Raw genomic sequence first — 20,505 nt, forward strand, 5'->3', positions numbered from 1 at the left:
TCTTCCCTCTCTCCTCCAGTTTTCTTTTTGCCCAGCTCACAGAGAACTTGGTAAAACTCTTACTAGCCAAAACAACAGCGAGTTATTTAAAAAAAATGGATGCTTTAGAGGGAAACAGTCCCTGAAAGGGTGAGCCACGCATTCATCTCTCCCACCCTTTGCAAATGCTAGGCAGAGCCACCCTGGCATACCAGGGCTGAAATGCAGTTGCCTAACATGGATCTTGAGACATCTGAGCTGCCTTGGGATATCCCACATGCTCCACAGCTGTCTTTCAGAAGGGCACATATTTCCCATAGGTCTGGTATTGTATCTGCCAGCCTCTCACAGATATCTCAGCTGAAACCACACAATGGTTAAGACAACACCAGACTGTGCAACTTGAATGCTTTAGCCACAGCACCTGGAAGGGAGCTGTTTCCCACAGGCAGCACCGTATTTCTTTCTTTCCCAGAATCTTATTAAAGTCCACAATCAGCTGCTGAAAAATGTTTCAAGGCTGACACAGAGCCATCTGAAGCTCCAAAAGCTGCAGTGAAGCCTGTGGCTTTCCCTTGCTCCATCAGCATTTCAGGGCAGGAGCAGCAGCACTCCTCCCAGGCCTCTTTATCCACACCACATTTCCAGGCACATCAGTGCTGCAATTCCTTCTCCTGCCCACTGAACCCCCGTTCACACCTGATTTACACTTTTAAGACATCATTGCTCCACTGAAATGGCAGTTTTGAGCACTGCATGCAAATGTCTGTGATCTTTTCCTCTCACAGGCTGGTGTGGAGCAGTGGAGCAATGCAACATTCTTCTGCTCATTTCTAGATTTGGGAAAAATCCCTGAGGAAAATTATTGATTGTCATTTCAGAGTGTAACGGGTGAGATCAGGCTGAAGAAATGATGCTGCAGTCCACTGCTTGCCCCTGACCAGTGGGGTGAGGAGCAAAGAGCACTGCAGGTTCAGTCCCTGGGCACACACCTGAGCATCCAGGGCAGCTCCCCTTCTGTGATGCACATTTGTACCAACAGCAGTCCTAACACAACTTGTCGGTCAAAATGGAAATCCTGTGGAGGACTGGAAATCCTCCTGAGACACACAACCTGCCAGCTAAAGGTGGATTCTTCTGGGCAAGGGTGATTTAGAGAGTTGAGCAAACAGGTTGTTGACAATAAACATATCCTGCCAAAAAGAGAGATTAGATACAGTGCTGAAACTAAATCATCAGAACTGGTCTGGTTGGTGTTTGGGCATACACAGATGAGAGTTCATTGAAATCACTTTGTTATTAACTTATGCTGAATTGAAATGTTTTATGGTTTTTGCTGTACCTAACTTTAATTATATATATACTTTATATAAATGTATGTATACATACAGTACTGTATATGCTGTATATATTTATATAGCTTTTTAATACTATTACTAGTCCAAAATTAGACCTTTTCATATGCAGCATTGCAAAGAATGTCATCGCAATGCTGACATTTGGCTTCTTCCTTCACTGCACAGATAATTTTTTTAGACTGATTTTTATTTCAGACGTGAGTGAAGAAAAAAAAAGCTACACAACACAATGCTTTTTGAGCAAGTGACCTTTTGGGACAGATATTTACTGAGCTGTTTGTTTAGGTTTTAAAGATAAAGACTGTTTTTCATCTGTTGATACACACACACATATGCACATACACACACAGACACACACTGCTCAATAACACAATGCATTGAAAAACCACAGGGTGTTATGATGGGGAAGCATCATGGTAAGAAAGTTACTATTAACTCTGTCTTCCAGAAACTAATTAAGGGAATGTATTTTGCAATAATACAGATCTAGCAAACAGGCCTCTAAAGTCTAGGCTTAGAGCTGTAAGCCAGGCTCTCCTGTATTATGTATGTGTGATTTTCATAGATAGCCTGCTGTAAAGTGTGCCCTGTTAGTGCATCTTTCAGGCTCAAAGACACTGCTCTTGTTAATATTTCATTTAGTACATACTGTAGAGTCTCATTTATATTACTTCTATAATTAATGGTGATAGCTTAGGCACTGCCTTTACAAGGAGAGATCCCTGTATGTTGGTCAATGGATAATGAGAAACAATAGATATTTCATTCACCAGCAGCTTGTTGCTAGTTAGTAGGAAATTATCGTGTGTACTGTTGCTTTAATTGCCAGGGTAAATAATGCTGCCGCTGTGTTAGTGAACATTTTAAAGCACTTGATGCAAATAGACTAGAAACAAAACACAAAAAAATTACCTTTATTATGCTATACCTTAGCATAGGGAGTTAAAAAGGTATGTCTTAAAACATTTGCGTTCTATCATGCAAATATATCTTAATATGCATGTGCTGACTATTCAACTACTGTATTTTAGGAAATACAATTATGCTGCCTTTCTCTTCTCCTATGTAGACTGTAAATAACTGTAGATCTTTCTCTTGTTTTCCCATGTAAATATATGTAAATATTAACAAGCTATGCATGCTGATATTCTAGGCAATTTCAGGTACTTTTATAATCTGAAGGCATGTACTTGAACTGGTTTGTTAAAAAAAAAATCAACTCAAATCCTTTAAAGCTCATTAGAAATTAAAGATTTCTTACTAGACTGGTTCCTTCAATCTCAGTAGTTTTTTTGTTTATTTCCCCCTCTGCTTTGCCAGTGCTGTCTGCCAAGACCCTCCACCAAGGATGCACATTCCAAGGCTGTGTTCTCCAAAGCGCAGGGTCCTGTCTCAGGATGGGATCTCATCCTTCTTTCCCCACCCGAGGATGAGCACCATTTAGATTCAGCACCATCCCCAGCTGTAAATCTCAGCAGAGACTCAGAGAGGGGATGTCTATCCCCTTCTCTCTGACCTCTCCCTCTGCTTCACAATCACAGAGCCACAGAACCATGGGATGGTTTGTTTTGGAAGGGACCTTAAAGATCCTCCAGCTCCAACACCCTGCCATGGGCAGGGATACATTCCACTAGGCCAGTTTGGAGGTTTTTTCTCTTTCATTTTCTCAGTCCATAATCTGTCTAGCCAGGATTTAATACCACAAGTGCTGGGGCTGGGTTTGAGGGCAGATGCAGCCAAGAGCAGTCCCCACATCTCTGGTTGTGCTGCAGTCCAGCTGCTCACTCAGACATGCTCCTCTGTTTAAACATGCTCTTTATGTTTCTTTTCTAGCATGCTTATGACTTTGACAGACGGTGAAAATAATTTGATAAATAGCTTGATAAATTTCTCCATCTCCTCCCTTCCGTGCTGTAACACTGTTTGTGGAAGCCTTTCAGCTGAAGGAGTGTGAACAAAAAAGAAATTACCTAAAGCTTCTAAATCAAGTCACCTCCTGCATACAAATTTGGAGACAAGGTTTCAATTTAGCTCTCTTCTTCCTTCTTTTTTTTTTCTTCATGCAATAAATGAAGATTACACTGAGGAAAAAGGTAAGAAGTAAAAAAAAGATGCATTTATCCCCCAGTACAGTAAAAGGGAGAAAAAAAATTCCCTCTCCATTATCTATGAAAACTAAATGCAATGACAACTTTTTAATTGAAAGAAAACAGCTTTCATGTCTGATGTTTTTTTCCAGAGTAGATCTATGAGAATAAACACATTAATTGACAGGATCTTCATGACTTTTTAAGTTCCACAAACTTAGCTTGGTGTCTGGGGAAGATCTCTTTCCAGTCCTTGAAGACTCTTTTAAGATGAATGTTTAAAAAGCTGAGCTGACACGGGCATTACGTTCAAGTGCAAGCTGTACTATTCTTTAGTAGAGGGCGTAGAAATGGTTCATAGGATTATTATCTTTCTACAGACAAAACCCATTACCTTCACACTAGGAGGGAAAAGCTAGTTTTTAACTTATATAAAACGGAATCAATTATCAATATCTTTGCATGGTTTCCCAGCTCTGCTGGAGAGCAGTCACAGAGCTAAACACACAGAGCCATTTGGCAAAAGGGCTCCTGCCTGTGCTGGGCTTCTTGTTACACCTTTCATTTAATAAAATCACATCTGCAGAAGCAAAAATAAGTAGTAATGATTTGTATGCAGGGCTTCCACCCTGAATGCCACAAAGGGAGATGGGAATCACATTTGCAGACTGATCACTGGGCTTCTGTTACTTTCGAATTCTTCCCAGTAAAAAGTGAACAAGCAAATAAAAAGCAGCCAGCGATGCAAAGTCAAACACAGTGGTGAACAGCAGTACAGGTCAGAGCATCCATAAAGCCTGTTGTCTTTGGTGTGGAAAGAAGTGCTCCTTCAGCAACCTCCACCATATAATCCTCACCATCCCACCCCTGAATAATCCTTCTGCTGGCTGTAAGAGTGGCTTTTCACAGATGCTCATGTTTCCAGTGAGAAAAGCGAAGCTAGAAGGTAAGTGGTGGCTTTTCATGGTGAAGTCCACATATGCTCGTTGCTTTTAAACTGCAACAAAAATAAATCTTATGTATTCCAGCAAGCAATGCCTAACCTGGTTCAGCTCTGTGTTTCTTGAGCAGAGAGATGGATAAGTGCATTAGATAAGTGCCTTAAAAGACTCTGCCCAGCTATTTCCCTAGCAAACTCAGGTGCACACAGAGGTGCAGCATGTGCAAGGTGCATAAAACATAATACTCTAGGAGCCGGCAGGGCTGTTTGGGAAGGAAATGCCCATTATTAGTCTCTCTTATCTGTTTATCCCATTCACCAGATCTGCTTCTACAAAGCGCATAATGATAAATGGCACATTTGCAAATTATCTTCTGAGTGCTGATGAGAAATCAGCAACCTGCGAGTTACCGTGACTTTGAGTGAGTACACTCCACGGCGAGCCTCGTTTGCTGAGATGCCTGCCAAATGAGTGCATTAGTATATTAGGAGTCTAATAAATTGACTAACAAGCATTTGATGAAAAATAGCTGTTCCATCCGTTACAGTTATCATCACCGCCAACAAGGCTACTGGGGTTGGGATTTTGAAGGCACCAGATGCTGATAAAAGAGTTGTTGCCGTGCTGTGCCACGCTCTCAGCAGCATCTCTCTCCCTAACTGTGCATCTTAACAAACTCCCAGCAAGACACAGGACCTTCTTTACTTAAGTTTTCCTCTGCTTTTTCATGACACTTATGAGGATTTACACCATTGCAGCCTTACTCAGTCTTGTCTTTTCTCTCCACTGCAGAAAGGGAGATTCTGGGTTTCTCTGTCTGGGAAGGAGATGGAGGAGACACTTTCTGTTATATGGCTCAGCACTGCTCAAACACCTGAGACTGTTCACATTCACAATCTGAAAACTTTAAGCTTGGTAATTATTGCCGCAAACATCAGACTAAAGTATCGAGGTGGCTTTGGCTGTAGTCAGATTCAGCAGAAAGGCACTGCATTATTTAATATCATACAATCAAATCAGTTTCAGGAGTGGCTCAGAATCCTACTTCTAACTCAAGGTCCTCATGAGAAAATTCAGAAAATAAATCTTCCTACAACATTCCACTTGTGTCATTCACTGCTTTGCTGGATATTTAAGAAACCCAGTTCTTTTCATGAGTAAAACTGATAAACTCCCATCACGCAAACATCCTCCCTGCCTGGGAAGGAGCAAGCATCCACCACGTTCAAATCCTCAGGTCCTGCAAAGCAGAAAAGAGGGCAATTAAAGCCCAGGGCTGAGTGTGCAGAGCCCTTTGGGAAGGTTTGGCTGCACTCCCCAGCAGCCCCACACAGCCCACCCGATGCACTGTGGGTGTTTGTCCTTCCTCCCAGCACATGGCTGGGGCAGCCACGCTCTGCCCTGGCAAAGCCTGCTTGAGTAAATTACGTCTTTTCAGGCTAATTAATTCTTGGAAGTGCAGTATGCCCTTACATTCAAGTTTCAGACATCTTCTTTGTGCCGTTTAATTTGTTTAAAGTAGAGAGGAACCCAATTCATTACAAGCGCCCGTTTATCGTCTGCCGGCAAATCCCGGTGAACACTTCAAAACTACACACGCCTAGGAAAAGCTCCATCTGTACCTTCCCAAATTGCATTTCTGCTTTTACCTGAGACATTTGCAAGATCCCCAACTCTGTCAACAGTCGCTCTCCAGTTTTGTTTAGCTTATCATCAACAGACTCTGCTTTTGTGAGTGGACAAGTCATTTGAGTGTGCACCACAGTTATAATGGCCTGACTGACAGCTCAGCCAGATAAACACGAGAGAATAACAGACGTAGGAACAATCTGGGTATTCATTTTGTCCGTTCAACCGGGTTGAAAGGATTTGCCAGCCAAGGGCACAACACTTCAGGCTAATTTGCTCAGCCAAAGCGCTGCCGGAGTGTTAGGCTGCAAGCAGATGACTGATGTTGGGGAGATCGGCGTCCCCAGATGAGCTACTTATTATTCACCTCTGCCTCACGGGAAATGAAAGTACTATTTATTCCAGGCATCCATTTGAGAGAGGAAAACATATAGAAATGAACTTTGTTACAAAACTTGAGCCCTTCTCACTGCTCCCCCACTTCTGCATTAATTCCAGCCTGTTGTCCTCATCCATGTCATCCTGCACACTGCAGCATTATTGCTGTTTTCTTGCTCCTCACATACTTTCCTTAGCCTTGTCTACTGCTTTGCAGTTTTGCCCCTATATCTGACACCAGGTACTTTTTCTTTGCTGTTCATCCTCCATTTTTTTGCTATACTCAGCTCTGCAAACCTCAGAATCCCAGCTCTGTTCTCAGTGTCTGATACAGCAGAGGGTGTCTGTGACAGCCTGGCTGTGCCTCACATGCCAAATGCACTCTGCAATCTTTTGGCCAATATTAGCCCCATACTCCAACCAGAGCCACGTGCTAGCAATGGGCTGCATCAGTCACCACTCCATGGTGGAGCCAAGGGAGCCAGGGCCAGTGGAATGACAATGCTGTCCTGGCTAAGGAAAGTTGTCTCTTGCACATTTTAAGCACCCTGTGTTTAGAGTGACAGAGCTACGAGTTCCCCTGCTAATCACGTAAAAGTAAATGATGGGTAGAGCAGCCAGGCTTGTACTAAGAAAAGGTAAACACTGCTCTGACATATTCCCTCAAGCAAGCAAGCAAAATAATAACAGTTTGCTGTGGAGGCTTGCAAGTTTGCTCCCATTAATTAAGTTCCATTTTCCGGCATCTTGAGTTTTAAGATGTTTTCTCCGGGACTGATTTCAACAGCGCTTTCTCCCGCTGAAAAGCAAAGGCCAAACCCTGCTTTTGTGACAGCAGCATGTCTCTACTGGCTTCCTCCAGCTGTGGAGCCAAGACAGGAGGTGTAGGAGGATGGAGGGAAATCCCTGAGCATTTCTGGAGGGCAGTGTCCCAGCAGAGCACCCACAGCCCGAGCCCAGCAGGCTGGGAACAACGGCCCTGGCAGAGGTGATGCACTAACAGCCTCAGACACATCACGGGAGGAATGCAAAGTGCACCTGACATTTCTTTTGATCTACTCCTAAGAAGCATTAAAAGGCACATTAATGTGCTGCTTTAGTGCGTGTTCAATGTGATAGTTGGAGACATAACTGAGCCTTTCACAGAAGTCTAATTGGGGAGAAGAATAAACTTATTGTTTCCTCCTCTGGACATGCACCCCAGAACATAGGCAGAGTTGACATTTGCATGAAGTATGTTGCTGTTTTGCATTTTAAATCCCAGCATGCTAAATGTAGGTTGAATGATCACTTTGACTGTTATTAGGAAATCAGTACATGTCCCACAGCAATTCTACAGATGCAGGAACTGATATTGCCCAGCAGCAGGTTATCTTTCTCCAATGCTGAAATTCAAAACTGCATGTGTATATTTACATATTTATATTATAAATTGCTCATTTAAAATGCCAAGTGAACACTAATGAAGTATCTGAGCTCCTACAGACACTTTTCATGCAATTGTTTGGTATTGCTCATGGATATCCTCACACACACCAAATTCACATTTAGTACCAGAGTTTGTGCATTGAGCTATAGGTACTTCTTGACCTTGTCAGACTATGAAGCACTTTTGCATCCCTGTGCTTTCAGTTGCCATGCTGAAGTCCCTTTGCTCTCTTAAGACAATCACACAATGAATAAACTGCAACAAACCAAGTAGCAAAGAGAAATGTAAAAAGGGAACATTCATACCCAGGTTAATCAACAGGAGAACAAAGAGAGCGAAGAAAGTCAGGCCTAAGTTCCACAGTAGTGGTAAGGTCAGGAATGACATTACTGGGTCATCCTAAATTTTGCTGAAGACTGCATGTTCCTTGTTCCTATTTCTATCAGCTTAGGTGTGTGTTTGCACATCTGGTCAGGCCTGTGTTCCACTGAACTCTATTTTGCTCTCTGTGCAATGCTTTTCCTTACGTCTGCTGTGCTGATAATTTATGTGTCCCAGATTAGCTCCCTCAGTGCTTTATCTCTGGGAGGATTAGAGGCTTTATGGTGTCCTCTCCATTTGTCTGTAGCACCTCCTTCCAGCCTCAGCCAGGCTTCTTGGACAGCCTTCTCTGCTGCAGTACTAACGATGCCAAAGCTGCTGTACTAAGCCATGCACCTCTTAAACTCCTCTGGCAAAAGACAGTCTAATTTGGGAGAACCATTAGCTCCCTTTTGTTGTAGCTCTCACTCAATCTAGCCACAAAAACTGCAGTGCAAGGCAAGAGGAGGCTGAGGAATGGGAGCCCAGAGAGCTCTGCTGGCACTGACAGAAATGGGACCTGCAGTGCCACGGCTCGCCAAGAAAACAGCATGTCCTGATTGAGGTGGGCAGGTAGTTAAACCAGCTCCAAACTGCTCTGGGTACAAAAGAGGTGCATGCAGAAGCCTTGTGGATCATGCACCAGGCAATTCTGATTTCTGTATGAGATTTATGAACCAGTCAGTTTCAGCTGGCACTGACTCAGGAGTAAAGGAGCTCCAAGCCCACACATGACACTCAGTGCTTCAAAAACAGTTTGAGGCTCTTCCCATCCCAGATTTTTTACATTCACCTTTTCCTTGACAACAGCATGGTGTTCTCATAAAAAGGGTAATATCCTGCTCACCACAAAGGTGAAAGACAGGGTTTTTTGTGTACTCCTCTGGTTGATGCTCAAGGTGGACTCTGATGAGCTTATCTTGATAACTGGGGACTTACACTACAACTTCAATAAATTATTTGTCCTGCATGAAAAATTTTGAAACACAAAACAAATGTGTAGAAAACTCCAGGATTTCTGCTGGAGTCCACATGGATTTCAGAGGCCTTCCTTTTAAATGATCTCCTTAAATAGACCTTTAAGAAGCAACCAACACTGGAAATTTAGCTTTTGCAATATTTGGATCTGAACCCCTTTCCAAAAATGCAGCCAAAGCTTTGATGATGGAAGGCCTAAGGTGCTCCAGAGGCCAGGGCAGAGGAAGAGGATGAGCACAGCAGTGGTGGGAGGGAATTGGGATGATTCTCTGAGCCTGGGGAGCTCCTGGGATGGGAAGCTGGAGCTGCAGGAGCCTCCACAGTGTGAGTGTGAACGTGTGCTGTCAGTCAAAGAAAGAAATGCATTATTTTGATGGGATACACACCTCTCTTTCTTTCTCCAGTAGGAGGAATGGAAATGTCCCTGGCTTCCCAGCAAACACGCAGAAGATTCTCTCCCACTGGTGCCAGTCAGTTGACTCTACCTCAGTATTTTTCCATTTGCTTCATACAAGTAAAAATGATTGTCTCTAATGAGATCTCTATCCTCTGTTTTGCCACAATGCCATATCCTGCTAGAAGGATACTCTTTTGACAATAAATTTCTATTAAAGTGCAATATGCTCTTAAGTGGCATCATCTTTTTCAGTTGGCAACATGTGAAATATATGTTCTGTCCAACTGCTGTATTGGAACTGTGCTATCTAACTCTCCTTACATATTTTTGAACACTTTTTTTTTTTTTTCAGCCCAGCTAGATTACAGAAGGGAAAATCATTCAGTGATATAAATGATAAATACCTGAACGATATTTAGTGCTTACTTTCTGACAAGTCCAAAAGTGAATTTGTTGCAAAATAATGAACTTAAGTGACCCCTGCTGACTTCTCAAGGAATGACATTCCACAGGGAGTCCCATCTGTGAAAAAACGGTTCAGGTACAAAATTAAACCCTTTGTCTCAGCTCCTTGGACTTTTTCTTGGAAAAGAATTCTTCCTCAGAAAGTTACTGGAGATCTGAAACAGTGCTATAGTCCACAGTTTTGGCTGGTCCATCCAACAATGGAAAAAAAGGATAAAAGGTCAGATTTGAACCCTTGCAGCAGCCAGACACAGTTAATTTGTTTTCCAGGAGTATTATCAGTTAACCATAGCTGCAATCTGAACGTCTTATATCTGCCCACATATCTGGCTGGTGCCTTCTGGCCTTCTGTGTGATGCAAGGGGCTAATAAAACGTGGCAGCACTTGATGTCAGATAGTTTGTCTCTGCCTTGTTTAATCACTCTGAATGGAGTGATGCTCAAGCCCAACTTGCATTCACTCTCAGTCTGTGAGGGGCTGCTGAGAGCTCCTTCTCAGCAATCAGCTTGAACCCTTGGCAAGACATCTGTCAAGTACACTTTAGCATCCCCACAACCTCGGAGTAAGAGAAGTGGCCTTCTCAATTTAGATGCAATATTAAAGGCAGTTGACAGAAATCTTGCATCCCGCTGCCTTTTCTCTCTAGGTTGGCAATTCTGATCCCATTAAAGTCAGTGGGAGCCTTGTCATTGACTTCAATAGACCAAACACTACAAACACAGCGCTCAGGATGGAATAAACACAACTGGATAACTCTCAAACTCATTGAAAACCTAAAATCCTATTAGGTTATCGAGGTGTCTTGACACTCAAGAGACACTTGAAACTCCAGAGGCTCAGGCATTTCACACAAAACCCAGGATGTGGCCAAATGAGGAGGCAGCATCACTAATGTGCTCTTTAAATTCTTAAAACACATGAGTTAAGCTTGCAGCACAAACCATGGTGTTAGGTCCAGTTGACTACAGCACAAACTTGATCAGAAAAGAACTGCAAGTTCAGATGAACTTCCTCAGACTTCTCATGACCTCATTTGCAGTGCAGCGGGCTGCTTGGTTGATATGCCTTCATTGCAAATGCAAATGTTTATCCAGCACACTTGAAAAAGTAAACCAAAAGAAAAGCAAAAGAGAAGAAGTGACCATCCAACCTCATCCTGTGTCTTGGTGTTTACAAAATCTGAGATATCACATGTGCTGGAAATTATTGGAGAAAGTGTCATAAGATGTATATAAAAAAAATTAAAAATCTCTTCACACAGGCATATGCTGCAAATGGCTTAAAAGCATCCAGGTATTCTTGGAAAGTGCAACAGCAGATAAGCCTCCCTTTTAATTTGTCTTGGACTAGGTGTTAGTGCAAGTTACGACCAAGAATTTAGCACATCCATTCAAATTATACCTAAAGCACTAAATCCAGCACAGCAGTAATTCTCTAGTCTTTCATACTTCCCAACTTAATGAAAAGAGACGTTAATGTCCCAGCCATAGATTAATTAGATGGAATCATTAAGAATTATTTCCCAGGTATCTTTTGCTAATACACGTATTATCATTGAACACTACCAACCCTGTGTGGAAGGTTAATGTTATTTTGAAAGAATATTTACAGAATCAGGGATAGAAAACCCAATAGCTAAAAAATATTTTCCACCTGCAGCTATCTGTCATCCATCCCACACAAACTTTGAAAGCTTTCCACTATCTGTCAAAACACAGGTTTTGATGCAATAAAGACTGTAATTATTGAGCATTTACAAGAAATAATATTTTCCCTCTGGTACACGTTATAACAGTTGTTAACATGCAAGTATGAATACTAATGCTCCAAGCCCACCTATACTCCTCACAAATGATAAGGATTTTTTCGAACACTGATATAAAGGCAGGTATAATAAAAGAGCAAGATAAGACTGAATACAGGTTTTGAAAAGTAAACGTCAATCAGAATAAGGTTTTTAGAGGCATAAGAACTTGATTTGAGGTAGAGTTTGGAAATAAAGCTGACAATTAGATCCAGAGATATAAACAGCACTTCCTTTGTGTTGAAAAATAAAATGATCCTTTTGCAACCAAAATACCAGGCTACAAGATGTGTGGAGGAAACAATACCGAGGATGCATCGAAACAGCTCTGCAGATGCCACACTAGCAGATGGCTTAAGCTGGCTGAATTACTGGGTAAACATTTAACTGAGAGTTTGATTTTATAAGTGTGCAAATTACACAAAACAAAAAGAAAATTATTCCAAGAAGCACTTAAATTAGTAATTTGTAATTTTCTCTGCTTAAGATGGCCTAGCTCTGCTGCCTTGCTGAGTCCATTCAAGAGGGGGTTCTGGAATCTGTGAGAGAAACTGCACACTGTAAAAAGGGAAATGGTATGAACACACAAAACTGAGGCACTTAAAGGTAAATATATACCTTTCCACTGATGCTGCAGCTCGAATCCATTCTAACTGCAAGTTAATAAAAAATCTCCCCGCCCCTCCCCACTCTCCATTTCCTCCTTCATGTCTAGATAACAAAGGCTGTGTCTCTCTGTTTATATCTCAGTAACTTCTACAGCAACCGCTTGTCGTGTTACTTGGGCTCGATTGTAATACATGGGCAGGAAGGGCACGAGAGAAAAAGGCTCTTTGTGCATAGATATCTTCAACAAATACCAGTCAGAAGGCGGAAAGGCAAAAATATACAGGAAAAGGGAGAAGAATTTATGCAGAAATAATGTGGCTTCTTGCTACAGAGGAGAGTCTGGATGAAATAAAACATCACTGTTGAATTGATGGGTTTGGCCTGATTAATGCTTAGACATGTGTCCCAGAAGAATGTTTTCTATCATTTTGCAAAGAAATAACAGGCAAAACAGGAGGCTGGCGATGGGTAAAGGGTTGTATCCTGATTTGCTGAATGTCAAAGCAATCTGTCCTCAACATTTCCCAAAACAGTGACAATTTTTCCTTCTGCCTTTCCCGGTGAGCAACCAAACCCCAAACAATTCTAGCAGCGAGTGCCATGGCAGTATCAAACCCTGGAAACTGCCACACCATCGGCTCAGTCTGCATGACATCCTCCTCAGATGCTCCTCAGCAAACACAACCACAACTGCTGCTTACGCTGCACTTATTCACACCTCACCACGCCGAGGGCCAGCTAATTTTACATTCCTTGCTTCTGAAAAGCCATAGCCTGCCATTCCAGAGCTGAGGTGGCAATTACATTGGGTGCAGATAGTACTAATAAAAGAGTAAGTCATCTTCTTCCTCAAAACCTCTGTTTTCCCTGCTGTCTTCATTCCAAATTCTCCATTTGGTTTAATGATCAAGGAGAGCTAATAACTTCTCCCTCTAAGCAGTTTCATTGTGCCAGGAACAAAATAAATTATCATCCCACTTACATCCTAACACAGAAGTTTCTCATAACTCTTTTGTCCTGATTTTCACTCTTTTTCTCTTCCCATGCTTAGATCCCTTGCTTAGATCTCCTTTCCTTCCAGTTCATCTGTTCCAAACCAACCACTTCTCAGCTTGGGATTCCCCGATATCACAGCACAAAGCATCTGGAAATCAAATTCATTTAGGAATCACCATGGTGGTTTAAATCCATCTCATCCTGCTAGGCAGGATCTTTGAATTTTATATCAAAATGTTTTCATCTTTTACCTAGTGTTGACACTAGAGATTGAGAAGGGTGAGAAAATCCCTTTATTGACTGCAGGCCATGGGCAGCTCCAGTTTCTGATCCTATAGGTGATTTAACTAATTAACAAACCACTTTGTCAAGCTTCCCTCATAATTTTCCTTTTTGTTTCCATTTTTTCTAGAGTCTTACAGTTTACTCTCTCTCATGAACCATCAAGCCTAACTTCAGAACTGGATTCAAGATTTGTATTTCTCCAGCTTTTGATTACAAAATGCAGAAGCTGAGGTCTCTTTTCAATGTCTTGGTACTAGAAAAACTATTTTAAAATTTATTTTAAAGAAAGTAAACTCCAATACTTCAATAAACCAAAAATCTATGTTAAAATGCAAAGCAAATGACATTTGCTTGACAAACACTGTGACAGAGTGATGAAGTTCCATAGTATTGTCCACATGTCTAATTAATATTTGATGAGAAATATATTTGATAACAGGATGGACTTCCAGTAATCAAACTATGATTGATCTAGAAACACACAACTAACAAAACCCATTCTCACATGATCTTTGCCTGTTCAATCAATTTATCTCTAAGTAAACAAGTGGTACATAGACCTAAAGAAAATATTAACCTGTAGATTACCTGTCTATCTCCTCTCTCCTTGAGTGTTGAAATTGTAGGGCAGAACTTTGTCATGACTCAGGTCATAAATCATAATATAAAAAGAATATTTTACTGGAAGTCCAGGGATTCTGCTATAAAGACTTCAATTCAACAGACTAAAAATTTCTATTCTGAATGACTTTAAATACCTTCTCTGGGCACTTTTTGCCTTCTGGTGTACAGGAGGAGTTTAAAAAATGGCAATGTGAAAAACTGAACTTAGATTCTCATGACCAGAGACAGGATGGTCATTTGTATGCACAAAAAGTACATTTAAACCTTTCTTGTTTCCTGAGATGACGAGACAAAGAAATTCAGATGAACTTTGCATTTTGGGACAAGCACCTCCATGCAAAGCTCCCTCTCTTTTTTAGGCTAATAGAAGTTGGTACATTTCTACCATCTTTGTAGGAGCTAAAATACATTATTAAAACCCATACTTCAGTTACAGTGCCATAAATCACCACCGCTACCCAGGTTCTAAATTTTAATTTCACTTCCATCAGCATCAGTTATTCCACTTGCCATGTCTGTTCTCTCGCTCAGCGCTGGGGAAGGAACATCAGCTGGGGACACTGCTGCCATGGGACCCCCAGGCTGTGCCAGCACCCCTCCATCCCACACTGCTGCAGGGAACACAACCCTCAGCTCAGCTCTGATCCCATGGCCCCAGCGACGTGCAGGTTCAGAGGTAGCACACGTGGGAACAGCCACGAGCACAACCACAGCCTTGTGAGCAGTGACACCAGTGTCACTTACGTGTCACGTACACTTAGAAGTCTCCCTTGGCAGTGGGGAGCAACGCAATCCTGCCGTACAAGGTGTACAGCGTGTGACAACTGAAATTACAAGCGGCAACGCCAAGCCATGCTCTGAGAAGCTTCTGTAATTTTTATCTCATTGACAGATGTTTACGGAGAAGATGCGCTCTGTCCTTACGATATGAACGTACAAGGTAGAAAACAAAGTCCTCATATTTCCAAACGATCCAGGCCATGGTTTAACAAGCAGAAGGGATGTTGGGTGCAGAGCACAGGCAATCCTGACTTGTGTTGGTTTGCCGCCCACGCTCAGCTGAGTCACCCCAGGGGCTCTGCGTGAGTAACTTAACCAACACGAGGACAGCAATGAATCCCTCCTCAGCTCAGAGCTCAAACTCAACTTATTCTGAAAGCAACAACCACGACAGCGTGGGAGAAAACAGGATGCCCACCACTGTGCCTGTTGTATTGCAGAAGAGATAAAGGAGGAAACCAACGTGTGATGATGCATGTTTTTCATTAAGAAAAGGGACAATAGCAACAGACTCACAAAAAATTGATTAGAAACCAGACAGAGCCTTGAACCAGATAAAATTTAGCTAGTTCTGAACATGAAGACTCTTCTCAGCAGCAAGTTATGGACAGTGTATTCTCCCAGCTACACCCTAGTTTTGTTGGGATAAGGGTCTGGTTGTCATCCATCTGCTCAGTGTCAAGCTACTGGGGCTTCTTCATGCCTAAAGTACATTTATGTTTCCTGCTGCTACAGAACCAGGAATAATTACCAGCTAAGAAGGGTGCAGTTCTGTGGACAGATGATGTGGCTGAAATTCCTTTGGGGAGCCAAGTTTGGCTACATAGAGTATGTTCTGAAGTCCTTCACTGGCTCCTCATCATCCTCCACATCAGCCCAGATGTCAGAACCTCTACCCCTCCCTACTGCCAGCTGCTCCCACCCTGCACTACCTGCAGCCCCCTAATCACTCAGATTCAGATGGAGGCTGCCCTAGCAGAGTTTTGTTATTTAAGCTGCTGAAGATACCCAGCTTGTTTTGCCCGAGCTGAGCTGAGCTGGGCAGCAGTGGCAGCAGTTCTGTCACAGCGATGGTGACACGCCGCTTGACGCCAGCCGGGGGCAATGGGATTTTTGGCAGACACAACTCCCATCAGACAACGATGCATGAACATAGCCTTAGAGCTTTGTCAGACATCTCTGCTGTATTAATGACAAAATCCAGCAATCGCCCTGGTGGGGTTGAGCACGCGTGAGAGCTCTAGGAGTTAAAACAATAGGGGGGAAATTCTTGCTAAAAAAGAAAAGGAAAAATAAGGGAGATCCAATACAAAGCATTGCAGGAACAATTAATTTAAAGTAGAATAGTCAAACTCCTCCATTTGGGAACTCCTGTAATAAGTTGATGCTGTTTGCTCAATCCTTTCAAATTATCTATTGCATATACTATCTACACTACAGAAATGACACACAGTGTTATGGAGAACTGGAAGAACTTCCAAGAGGCAACAACAGTCTATTTTCTGCTGTTGTTGGCTTGGGCTGGCAGAGCACAGATAAAAGTTCAGACTGCTCAATAGCCCAGAACTCACTTAAAGAGTCAATTGAAGCCATGGCAGAAACATCATCACCTTCTGTGAATGCTGGGCAAACTGCTCCAGCATGGTTTGGAGTTGATTTCTCTTCCTTTCAAATAAAATAGCCTGTGAATTGATTAGAGGTAATAGAATTATTGGATGTTAGCAAGGAAGGGGATTTAAGGAAGATGTAATGACACCATCAAAGCTTTGTTGGGTTGCTTTTATTAGCCTGAATCAGCTTAGAGCAGTCCTGACACTAAGAGGTTAGAGGAAGTCTGTTAGAGGCTTGCCTATGGGATGAATGCATAACAAAATCCTTTCGTGAGGGGAAAAAAAAAAAAAAAAAGCAAAAACCCCCACAGACACGCACCAAAAAAGAACGACAAGTACAGTACTTTAACAGGGAAAATTTCCTCAGAAAGGAAGCAAGCAATGAGGCTAGGAGAGGAATAAATGGTGTAGAAATGACAATCGCTCTTCAGTCAGGGCCCATGACTGCACTCACTGCTGATAAGATCCAGCATGTGTCAGTTGTCAAGTGTCTCTTGTCACACTTCAATGTGAACTTTACAGCGAAAGGGGGACAAGAGGCAGTGAAGGGGAAAATGGCACGGCTCAGAAGGACTTGTGCACTCAGTGTGAAGCCATTTCAATTTTATATTCTAAAGGACTTTGTAGGTGATCCCATGAATGCAATTATTCTCACCTAATAAAAGCAACATATGCTAAGACAATTAAAAGATTTTATTATACATCTATTCATTGTATTTAGTTTTAGACAGCAGATAAACCTAATTTGAAACAAGATGTTTGCAAGGCAGGAAGCAGAAATAATCGTGGTCTGTATCTATAAGAATATTAGTGATTCATTATATTCTTTATATAAAAAGGTGAATTAATAAAACCTTCCTTTACTAATGACAATTTCACCCTGCAAATGAACAACCTAATTATAAAGCTCTCATTAAAACAGCATAACTTTTGACTTATGGTGTCCAGTTTGGGTGAGAGTACATTTAGGTGACTTTATTACCCATCAGAAATGTCTATTTGCAGGCATATTCCTAGTCTGACACAAACCTCACACACTCACCCCTTCACCAGGACAGAAAGGTTAACCCATCACAAATTAACTCCTCTGCTATGGGTAGAGATAAACCATTATCCTGGTGGCCAACAACCTGAGTTTCTCCATACTTGCGTTATTGAAAATAAAATTATCAGCTCTAGAAAACCAGCTGGGCTGGCCTGGTTTGCAAAGTGAAGGAGATTTTGTGCTGTCAGACCAAACCAGGGCTTAGAGCTGCTTTGGAGCAAAATCAGTGCTAATTTTGGAGAGCAAAGGAAACACCTCTGGGTCGGGGAGAAGCTCCTGGGTGAAGTTTCCTGGCAGGGGAAGCTCTGGAGCAGCCAGGCTGTGTGGAAGGAAGAAGGAGTTGGGTAATTATGGCAAGATTTGCATATGACCGCAGTGACTCCCCTCGTCGAGGCAGATGAAGGGCACCAAGGGACTCTGCTGCTGGGAGCCACCAGAATTAAGCAGGAATCCATCACTTCATGCATAACTGATAATGTGTCACCTAAAAACCTGATCTCTACACAGCAAACAGTTGTGGAGTTCAGTCCACGTCGGTCCCACGTGGCCAGCAGTGCCAAAGGCAGATACTGCATGTGAAAAACATCATCCAGAACCTCTCCCTCTTTTCCCTTTGCCAAATTGCAATGTCAGAAGGCAGCCCCTGTACAAGGCTCTGCCTGAAACCACAGTTATGGCAGAAAGATAAACTGCAGGAAAAAAAAATACCACATTTGCAGAAGGAATTTTTGCAGTTCTTAAAAATCTTAAAACATGGGATACAAAGTGACCACTTGCAAAATATCTACAGCACCCAAAATTTCAGTGCAGGGTTATCAACCTCTCACCACTCTCTAAATTCATGTGAGAAATACTGTGAAAATCCATTAAGAGTGAAAATAAAAAGGAAAAGAAACAGGCATATGGAACAAGAAGGTCGAAAAGATATTAAACCACACATTTCTTTGCTCTCCTTCAGAGTCCTGAGTCACAAGTCTAGTGAATTCTATCACCAGAGCATGGGGATGTTCTGTTTGTCCAGTTGTGGCAGAGTAGAAAGAAACATCTTCTCTGGGATGGCAGAACAATGTCTATTCTTTGTTACAGCTAAGTATCTGTATTTTCCTTTGGGTGAGAGCAGCAAAAAAGCATAAATTATCAGTCACAGCAGCTACCCCAGCTGAGGTACTGACTGGGATAGCAGATACCACAACTTGCTATTGAAAGGAAAAATGGGTTGAGATTAAATATTTTTAAGTCTTTAAAATAATTCCTTCTCCAAAGGAGCCACAGTGTGATTTACTGTGATGGCATCACATGTGAATCCACCACAGGAATTTTCTCTGAGCTGGGCAATGTTCACATATGGAGACACTGGTAACTCAGTGCTACAGGTTTTATATCATCCAAGTTCTTTTGACTTGCCTTCATTGGGAGTGAGAAATGACAAAACACAGAGTCAGGAGAGTGCTCTGACTTGGGGAGAATCAGATGAAAGTTCCATCTCAAGAAAAGTACTATAATTACTGAGCACAGATTTATAAATACTACTTGACTAATGATTTAGAACAGTGAAGCAAATGGAAAGTATACCTAAACCTGACAATCATCAGCTATTTTCCCACCAATACTTCAATATCTATGAAGTGAAAATATCACTGAAGATCTGGCTAACATGAACCATGGCTCATTAATAATACAGATATTTATCAGCATCCTGTCATAGATACTCTTAAAAAATAACTGTGTGTAGCATAGATCCTTTGCCTGGCTGCTGGTATTGAAGTTTATCCTATTTAAACTTTGGACTATGATACAATGCAGGAACTTGGTGTTTTACATTCCCATCCCACAGAGCAACTCCAGGGAATCCTACTAAATGAAACCCACCTTTCTTTACTCCAAGGACCTTTAGTAAATACCAAAAAGCTAGATTTTCTTCAAAGGTTGTAAACATTTCTCTTTGAAAGCATCTCAAGTGTACATGTTGAACTCCAAATTTTTTTTTTTTAAATTTTCTTGATGCTGGCAGATTTTTTTCTCTCTTTCATTAAAGCCACAGTCCTCTCCTCTCCTCCCTCATGGGAAGGATTTCTTTATTAAAACCTGCATCATTATTCCCTTATCCCCCCCTGCTCTGCATCAGCTCACAGGCCTCTATGCTTCCTTTAAAAATAAAAATGTGCACACGGGTGCAAAAGCTTGATGCAGAGCCTAATGTGGATCATAACCCAAAGGAAGCAAAAAACACTGTGCAAACTGACTTTACACTGTGAGTGTGTGACAAAAAAAAAAAGCAGTCTGGTATTAACATTCCACCTAGGCCTTTGTTTGAGTATCCAGATTTGAGAAGGAAACGTGGATCTCTCATTATTTATATGACCAAAGTCTCCATTTTACTTGGCACCTCTTTAACATTATAAAGTGGATGTGATGTGCAATGATTTATTAAGAGATCACATTGCCCCTGTGCAGATTTAGTCCTGAAGCTGTTTTCTGCAGCATTTTATGCTGTACCTCACACAATTGCAATGTTTACCCACGAACAAATGAGCAGCTTGCAGCACTAGAGTCTGCATGGATCATAAAAGTATTTCTTTTCCAAATGCTGCATTTATTGCTGGAAAACAGGAAGATTGCACAATATCACTGTACTTTTGTATGGCTTTATCACCTGACTATGAAGCAAAACAACACAACCACAAATTTTAAAGTACCATGTTAATAAATTATTACTGTGTACTAGGGGGATAAAAAGGCAACAGTGATGG

The 20,505-nt window shown here is 41.8% G+C and overlaps 1 protein-coding gene across 2 annotated transcripts in view; it reads right to left on the reverse strand.

Annotated features, from left to right (window-relative positions):
• WWOX (WW domain containing oxidoreductase) overlaps positions 1 to 20,505 on the reverse strand; it is a 463,245-nt gene that overhangs the window by 7,643 nt on the left and 435,097 nt on the right. The window lies entirely within an intron of this gene.

Source organism: Lichenostomus cassidix, chromosome 11, assembly GCF_008360975.1.
Source record: "Lichenostomus cassidix isolate B80296 chromosome 11, HeHo_3.0, whole genome shotgun sequence".
NCBI lineage: Eukaryota > Metazoa > Chordata > Aves > Passeriformes > Meliphagidae > Lichenostomus > Lichenostomus cassidix.